General features: G+C 32.1%; 1 long non-coding RNA gene across 1 annotated transcript; it reads left to right on the forward strand.

The window, feature by feature from the left end:
* Window positions 1-440: 440 nt before the first annotated feature.
* LOC107006977 lies at window positions 441-6,937 on the forward strand. The gene is made up of 3 exons (XR_001454995.2): window positions 441-649; window positions 4,476-4,557; window positions 6,538-6,937. It is a non-coding gene; the product is annotated as an uncharacterized LOC107006977 (long non-coding RNA).
* Window positions 6,938-10,086: the final 3,149 nt, after the last annotated feature.

The following is a 10,086-nucleotide window of genomic DNA, read 5'->3' on the forward strand; positions in this document are numbered from 1 at the left end:
ACTGCCTTATGAAATAAATTTAAAAAGGTGAAAATTCGTCCAAGTCATAGAGAGGATGTTCATGTCTTAGAATAATTTGTGAAGCATTCCTTGTATTGATTTTGACAATTAATAAAGGTTGAGAAGGGTTCGTGTAAAGTGTTTGATTTTGATACGTCAGTATTCTATTCTAAGTTTATAGAGAATATCCTCATAATTTTGTTAATGAATTCATATAAGGGAACAAATTATATCACTTGGAAAATTGGCTCATTGAGTCCTCTAACAAAGATCGACGGTTGGTGTCACATATCAAAATGTGAAGACTGTCAAAATGTAGTCATTTGCAATAAACTTAGGATAATAATAGAACAAGTTTTACTATATGAATAATACTTTTTTATTATATATCTTGAACATCCTCAAAGGCATCATGCCTCTTCATTAATTAGAGAGTGCATTCTTCAATCGCCCATTAACAATACCTGCACTATCATAAAAATTGTTGTGGCACAGTAAAATGATATAATTACATAAACAATTAAAATTGTGAATTCAATCAGGAATCCAAAGACAAAATCTCACAAGACCCTACTTATCAACAATCAAATACAATAAATTTTGAAATCAATCCTGAACTCAGTGTCAGTATTACTTCTCCCTCAACGTTGTAAGTATTCTCCTTTTTGTGTTGTTAATTGTTCAGTATAATTATTTTCTCTCTTTTTTTTGATTAGTTTATTTTGTGCATTCCATGTTATTTTCTAGATGTAATTAACTATAGCACAAAAGTTTTTGTAATGAAATCTTTGCTGTAAATATAATCTCTCAAGGTTGAGTCGATTACATAAATACCCGGAGAATGAAGTCATTATATGATGAATTTCTAACTAATTGCTTTAAGTGAAATTAATTCTTTTTGAACCAGAGCATTTGGAAGAAACAAAATCAAGCACTTCCAAATGAAAATAACTAGATTATTTTTCCCAACAATCTTTTCAATTGTGGATCCTTATTAAAATTTCTAAAATAATGATCATCACATGTAAGTGTGCAAACTTATCAATTTCAAGAAAATAACTTCAATCAGATTGTCAAAATAATTTCTAAAATTCAAATAAAAGAACATCATACATACATTAAGGAAAAAAAATAAAGGTACAATAATGCAATAGAAATACATAAAACAGATAAAAGAGAAGAACATTTGTACAGATTTAAGGGGAACAGAGTTGAAATTAAAATAGCCAATTGAAAAAATGAGACAAAGAAAATCTAGAAGAGGAAGAGAATTGAGACTAAAATATGTTTAATGATTATATGTAAAGAAACATACAAATCATTTGTTACTCTTGGATAAAAACACGTGGAGAAACGTGCAACACAAATTTAGAGATTGATAGCCAAAAGACCAGTGCCAAAAATGTGCTTTCACTTTAATTACCATTAGACACACATGTTGATACAATTTTAAAACCTACACTTCTTATATAGTAGAAAATAAATATATAAGCAATTAATGTATTTCTTCGCACAAAAAAGAAATAAATGCTTAGTAAATATTTTTTTGAAAAAAGTTCTATATATAATCGCTTGTTTCAAATGTACGTTATTTTAAGTTAAATTTTTATAATGTAATAAATTTTTGTGTATTACTTAAATATATATTTAAATTTGTATTACCCTATTTTATAGAACTGTGTTAAGATTATTTCTATTTAATTGTAAAACTACTTTGCAATCATTTTAAAAATAAAATAGTAAATAATTATTTATTCCTAATATATATATATATATATATATATATATATATATATTTTAATAATTTAGTATTTTTTTAGAACTGTAAAATTTATGTAGCTGATTCAAACATTATTTTAAAATTTATTCATACCACCCTATTTTAAAGAACTGTTTTAACATTATTTCTATTTAATTATAAAATTACTTTACCAGCGTTTTAAAAATAAAATAGTAAATAATTATTTATTCGCATGATATATAATTGATACTGTTAGTATTTTTTGGAAAGGTAAATTATTCATGTTTGATTATAAATACCCTTAAAATAATGAAAATGGTACAAAATTACCCTTCATCCAGCTATTGGCTCCAAAATGCCTTTTTCATCCACCTATTGGCTCCAAAATACCCTTATCATCCACCTTTGGGTTCAAAATTGACCATTTTTTAAATTGTTTTAAAATTAAACTATTTAAATATTTTTTAAAATACTTGGCGTTCAACTATTAATTATAATTTTAATTTATTAATATAATTTATAAATCAACCCACTACCCACTCATTACTAACTAAACCTCACTCAATTAATAATCCAATTATAATATCAAAATCGTCATAAACACTACTAAAACACGATGAAATTATAGATTACTAAAAATGACATTCAAAATTATTCGAGTCCGAATCGAATCCCCAATTAAATTTAGGTTGAGCCGCTTATTTAGGAGGACACTTTCTTTCAAAATTGAATTAGAAATTTATGATAAAAGGTAAAGAAGTAATACATTCCGAATTAATTCATGTACTTTTTTTAAATATAATTTTATAAATATTTATGATTTGTTTTAAAACTTTTAATATTTTTGAAAATAAGTTACCTATGAAGTAACATCACATAATTGAGACGTAAGAATAATTAAGATGAACATAGTCAGACTTTTAAGTATATCGATGATTTTTATTTAGCCACTTGAATGTATGATAATTTACTTCTATATTTCTTTAAAACACTCAATTGACAGTAGCTTGCATTAATAATGTGACGGGTTCATTATAGAGGGATTGAATTAGTAATGAGTGGGTAGTGGATTGATTTATAAATTTTACCAATAAGTTAAATTATAACAAATAGTTGAGCGCCACGTATTTTAAAAAATATTTGAATAGTTTAAATATAAAACCGTTAAATAAGTGGTCAATTTTGAACCAAAAGGTGGATGACAAGGGTATTTTGGACCCAATAGGTGGGTGAGAAGGGCATTTTGGAGCCAATAGGTGGATGAAGGGTAATTTTGTACCATTTTCAATACTTTGAGGGTACTTTAGGCCCTTCTCCGTTAAAATTATTTCAAAAATAATTATAATTAACAAAATAGTAAATATATTATCTTATTAGTTAAAAATAAAATAGTAACTAATGTAGGTTGAATTCAAAAAGTTCAAAGTAGTCTTCATATCCTTAAATTCATCTAAAATTATCATTAAAAAATAATTTAAAATACAGTGAATATAAAATAATTTAATAATAATACAAATAAGTTGTAATACCCTATAAATAAATAAGGGCTTATAGGCTATTTAACTCTCATTAAAAAAAAAGGGATCATAATTTTAATAAAAAAGAGCTGAAAGCTCTAACAGAATAGTAGCAGCGCTGCAAGAAAAAGTTGAAGGGTGAAAACTGCAAGGGGTGTATGAGGAGAAAGAGGTTTGAGGCAAATCTTTGTTTTCTTTATTCTTCTTCTACAAACTATCTAAGAATCCTATCGCAAGTTGTTGCTTTGGGGGGTAGAAATTAGATTACTAGACATTGTAAAATATATAGAATTAGTTGAATAAGATGGATAAATAGATGAAGTTAATTGTTTATTTCTCCAACCGAATTACTCTTGGCTTGAATTTATATGGTTCATCAAACTGATAAGCAACCAATAGGTCTAAATGAGGATGGTTATTCTGAATTTTAGCATGAAATAGGCTAAATGAAAGAGTTAACATGAAATGATTATGAATGTGATTATAGATTGACCAAAGGGATTCGTACTCTAACACTCGAAAGTCCATGACTTGATCTAGAGCTCACATGATGAACTAAACTCGAAAAAACTATTTCTAAGCCTAAAATAATGTATTGAAACAAAGTAGGAAGTAATAGAGCCTAAAAGGGAAAGGACGACCATGACGTCTGTAAACTAGTGCAAATTGAACTAGTAAACGTCCTTAGGTCTTGTGAAGGTTTGGAAGTGTTGTATGGAGTCTAAAACTTGTAAAAATACTTTAAATAGGTAAAATTATGTATGTAGGGTCAAAATGTCTAGGTCCGACCCTCCAAGGACCGCCCTAGGGGTCCTTGAAGGGACCCCACCTTAGGCCAAACAAGATGCCCAAGGCAGCCAACAAATTGCACTGCTAAGAAACCAGTCCGCATCGCGGACATTGTTCACCATGGACCAAAAGTATTGGTACGTGTTGTGGACACGTCGCAAATTCTACAGTCTGAAAAATTAATTTCATAAATCTTTGCGGAAACAGCTCCGCGACACGTTCTTGTTTCCCGACGAAAAATATGAAATTAGAATTCAAGTTTCACTTCAATAAAATGTCAACTTAAGTGAGGGGTCTTTTGGGTATTTCAGGGGAGGGTTATATATTAATTTTAAATCCATTTTACCTCACATTTACTCACTCAAATCATATTCCCAAATCAAAAACCAATAGCTCTCACGTTTCTCTACTTTCTCTCTCTATTCAAGCTCCATTGAAGGAACCAAGAAGCATGAAGAAGTTCCAATCCCCAAAGTTTTCAACTCAAATTGTTACTAAAGTCTTCATAAGGTATGGATTCTTTCACTCTGGGAATCTTTTAGGTCCATTCAAAGTTGATTTCTAAATCACCCAATTCCAAGGATTTTTCCCTACAAATGAGTTTTCTTCTAAAATTGAAATTAATGATTAATTATGATGAATTGTTATTACCTATGGCTAATTAAATGTAGATGGTTGAGTAATTGATGTTGATTAATTGGATTTTTGTGTGGTTCATGTCCTTTCCCCAATTTCCATAAATCTTAGATCTTCTTTATGAATCAATGGGAATTGATGAATGTATTGATTGTTAGACTTGTTTTAACTATTCTATTTCATTCATGGACTGCCTATGGTATTATTGGGATTGGATCTTTTTCTTGAAGAATTTATGGATGAACCCGTTTCCTTAACCCTAAACATGAATTGGACTTGTAGATGATTAGTGTTGTTGGAATTGATTATGTTATTGTTTAATTCAGTATATTAAGATGATGGTGAGTGGATAATTGGTTAATTATGATGAATTGAGGGTATGATCTTGAATGAGGCTTATGAAGGTTAATTGGTAAGACTTTGTGATCTTGAGTTCTTTATTTAATGATGATTGTTTATACTTGATAATGGTATTCAATTAAAGTATTATATGTGAGTAGATTAAGAAGATGATGATATGATTATTATTATGAAATGTCTTGACTATGTGATTTATGAGATCATCTTAAGGTTATGATGATACAAGGTTGAATGTGAATCACTTGTGTGCCTTACTCTGATATGATTATGATGTGTTGATGTCATAAATGAAGGGTTTTTATGAAAGGACATTCTCATGCAATACTCAATGAGATAATGATATGATATACAAGGGGGTTAGTATCATATGATCTATATAAAGATATGGTGATTAAGAATGACTTAAAAACATTTCAAAAGGGACTTTAGCTTAGCACCGAGTGAACTTGAAAATGAGAGGTGTTCACTCCCCATAAAAGGGAGATTCACCAAATGTTCTCATGAGACGGGCACTCCAATTGCTAATGGGCATGTAGAGGGTTGAAGACATATCTCCTAGTTGTTTAACTATGTTGTCTCCATAGGAATACTAACTAATGGATCCACCTAGAATGCTATGTTCATGTTTTGGTCCTACCTTGGCAAGTAAGCCACCTTTTTTCGATGTAGGGTTTCATGACACCGAATTCCATGTTTAGCTCACATGGTTTATTGTCGGTTAAGGCAATTGTTCCCAAAAGTAAAATGAAAGTAATAAAGTGAACACTAACAAGGGTGACCTAAGGTGTTTCACTTAGTGTAGGTAGGGGTATGGACTCTACTTATAAATGGTAGAAGTTGACGTTGAGGGATGTCCTAGGAGGTTGTTCTTTTGTACTCATGATGTAATTGAATTGTATATGATGACTTTACATGTTGATGATCCTATATGATGTTAGTTTCATTGGTGAACATGCTATTAGTCTAAATTGATACATATGATGAAGAACATGCATGATATGAATATATATGTAATGTAGACATTGCTTATGATCCTTTGTTTGGTTTACTTGATTATGTAGGGTTATGAGGCTTCACATAAGCATTGCACTTGTAGGCTTGGGAAAGGGTTATGAGTAAGGTCTTGTATGATGTGATGTTATGAACTCTTGTACATGAATTGTTGCTATGACATTATGTTGGAGTTGTTATGCTTATATGATCTTACTATGATTCCATTCATGTTGATATGACCTTATGTTGATAATATCCATGTTGACTTGACCTTGTGATGGTATTGGTCTTGTGTTGAATATGAACTTGTCTTTAGTAATATTATGTCGATTGGCTTGTATATGTTCTTAGTTGTGCGTAAAGGCTTTTAAAAGTGACTTAGCATGGTTTTGAACTAAATGTCCTTTTGAGCATGATTTCAAATGGTTTATTACATATATCCATACTTAGTACATGTGGTTGTACTAACCCATATTCTTTCCCTTTTCCAAAAATATGTAGGTTCAAGCCATTGAGGTATCAAGGTCGCTTTGCAAGAAGACTTGGACTTCTCCCCAAGTTGTTGTAGGTCCTCTAGTTCGAGCATAGTGCCATTTGTTCTACATTAGTAGCATTGTTATTGTCTAAAGACATTCATTTCTTTCCTATTCTTGAAGACACTTGTTGTAAGCCTTATGTGGCAATATGAATTTGTATAAGGGCTATGCCCGAATGTTCTACTGTATTTTAGATGGTGTAATGTGAGACGATCTTATTAGAATAAATCCTTATGTATTGGTTATGTTGATTAAACGAGAAGCCTATGTAAGTTTCATTAAGTGAGGGGTCTATGTAAACTCCTTATATAATATGTGAGAGGTTTATGTACACCTCAATATGTAAAATTTTTAATTTTTCTGCATTTTGACCTATGATATGTTATGACAAATGCTAAGGTCTAGTATAAGTCCTCTACGAGGACAAAGACGCTGGTTACGTCTAGGGGGTGCTCCCCTGTCGTGACACGTTTGGATTAATTGAGTGGCAAGCTTTGTAATTTGATAGAGTACTATGAGTAGTAATCTTACCACAATTGATGTTTTATAACTTTCATGATTTTTACATGGTTTATAAAGTAAATGTGTTACCTACTGTTCTGAACTTGCATGTGGGACAAGTCTTTTACAGAATGTGAAACTAGAAAGTTTATTTGAGATGATCTCATTTTTACAAGATATGATTATTGTTATTGAAAATATTTTTCACTTATTTGAGAAATAGTATTTTGATAGGTGATTGTTAAACTTTGAAAAGATATGATTTGGTAATATATAAATGGTTTATCCGATTTTGAAATGCTTCTACCGAATCACAAGAAGAATATAAATGGGAGTAGACATTTATGAATTTTGTAGATAACGGAGGGTACATTAGACCTGGTGCACCTTGTAATTACCGATACTAATAAATTCGTTGCTAGTGGGAAGGTAGAAATATTATTGCCATTACCGATATCCCTCGAGTAGGGATCTATTAATATAAATGTTTAACTCCTGTATGAGGAGTTCATTATTTTGGGTTGCTTCGTAAAGAGAAGCCACACTGATTACATGATTCATCCTTGGAAACCTCCCAGCTATAAGATTTGATATATAAATGTTTTTATGAGTTTACTATTAAGTATTTACATTATTTTTTCTTATATGAGGCACATAAGATGGATATTTATATGATTTATGAAAAAACATTTACTTCCCCATTTAATTATCATACTAGCATGTTTTCTGACTTGTCCCTCATAAAAATGGTTGTGTTTAAGTGTTATTACTCACTGAGTTAGTGTATCACTCCTCGCTAATTGTTTTTTTTACAGAGAACTCAGGTGATATTGATGAGGATTTCATTAACTTGAGAGTGTGATTTGGTAGCATCTTGTGAGCCCCGCATTGCTTCGCGTGGCAAGTGAACATTTGACTTTCTATGTTTATTTAGTTTTTTAAAACTCTTAGAGTCTCTCCATTTGTCAGTTCTTATTTAGAGACAGGATATTCTTCGAAATTGTAGTCAAGTGAGTAGTTTGAACATCTTTTTCACATTTGGAGATGAATTGGTTTTATTGCTTGAAAATTAGATCATTGATGGATTGTATATTGTGGTTTTATAGTTGTTATTAGTTGTGTTTTGGATTTTTGGAAATTTTAGGATAGACATTAAACAAAAGAAACTATGCTCAATTATCTATAGAATTCTTGTAAGGCTGACTTTGGGATTCTTCCCCTTAGCGTTAATCATGATCCTTAATTGAGTCGTGACAAAGTTGGTAATAGAGCACTAGGTTATTCTTATGTCTTGTGGAACACTCATTAGAAGTAGAATTTCAATTATTGTTAGGTTGCCGGCCATTTCTATAATCGTGATTCTGCGATGACGTGATAGGATGTGTCTGGTATTTCTTCTCATTCCTTCATAATTGTGTGGTGTTTAGGGCCAACTAGATTGATCTAAAATTGTTCATTTTTGTTAACCAGATGGCTCAAATTTGATTATCTAATGAAAGAGCTACAATAGGTGTTCCTGAGGCACCTAATGTCACTTCAGCAAGGCAACCAACTTCCTCAACTTGGGGGAAGGACAGAGCTCATAGAACTGGTTGAGGAGAGGGTCGTAATGCCATTACAGGGAACCAAAACACCACGACTAGGACTTCAAGGGAGGTCACTCCTAAAGGATCACTAGTCCACCCCTAACAACGCAGGAGAATGCTGCTACTGGGGTACTTGACTCCATGCATAATGCCATAGAGAGTTTGAAAAAATAGAATGGATAGATATAATATGGATGGTCAATGTAATATTGCTTCTACTTAGAGACATGAACCACTTCAGAAACCTACTCAGACTTATACTTTTGGGAATAAAGAGGTATCCTTGCAGGAATTCTTAAAATTTAAATCACCAAAATTCACAGGTTCTGATAGTTCAACGGATGCTCAAAGCTTCTTGGATGGGACGTTTAAGGCCATTCGAGCTGTAGGATGTTCTAATAAGAGATTAGTGGAGATGTCAACATACAAACTTGAAGACATGGCTGACACTTGGTATAAGATTGTATTTGCTAGGTCAACCTACTGAGGCAGCACCACTAAAGTAAGATGAATTCACTAAGTTGTTCATGGATAATTTCCTTCCTAATAGTCAGAGGCAGAAGTATGCAACACAATTTGATAGGTTGGTATAGACTGAAGATATGTATGTGGCAACTTATAACGCCAAATTCTGTAAGCTTTCTATGTATGCTCCTTTGTTGGTACCTACTGAAGCACATAGAGTTAAGAGGTTCGTGCATGGGTTGGTTTAATGACCTAACCCAAATATGAGTACCATGACTTATTTAGAAGCAGATGATCTAGATATGAAGATAGAAGACAAGGGTTGAGAGGATCATGCAACCTATGATGTACATAAGAAGGCCAAGATAGGGGAATCTTACAGTGGCGACTTGGTTAAAAATAACATAACAGGGAATTAGGGAAGACGACAACAGGGCTCTTAGACAGGGTTGGATACAGTTTTGCAGTCCACCTACAAACCACATCAAAGACAGGGTATTCAAGGACAATCATTTTCACAAGGACATTGTAATTTTGGGAAAATGTATGCCACTGCTCTATCCTGTTAGACTTGTGGTAGATCACATGAGAGACAGTGTCGCGTTTTTACTAGAGGGTGATTTCACTATGGTTAGTTGGGACATTCCTTTAGGGATTGGCCTCAACCTCCGAGAAACCCCACTCAGACTTCTGCACAGCTAGATGGACCTACTCAGACCACTCATAATGGTTCAGGTAATACTGGTACATGAAACATAGGTAGATGTGCTAGAGATCACTTCACTTGAAATCAAGGACAAGGGATTGATGGTAGAGGTCAATCAAGAGTTGTTGCACTTACTACACAAGATGTTTATGCCTCAAATGTGGTGGTTACATCTATTCTTTAAGTTTGTTCTTTTAATGCACATGCCTTGATTGATCCAAGATCTACCCACTTTTATATGTCCTCATACTTTTCT

This window comes from Solanum pennellii, chromosome 12, assembly GCF_001406875.1.
Source record: "Solanum pennellii chromosome 12, SPENNV200".
NCBI lineage: Eukaryota > Viridiplantae > Streptophyta > Magnoliopsida > Solanales > Solanaceae > Solanum > Solanum pennellii.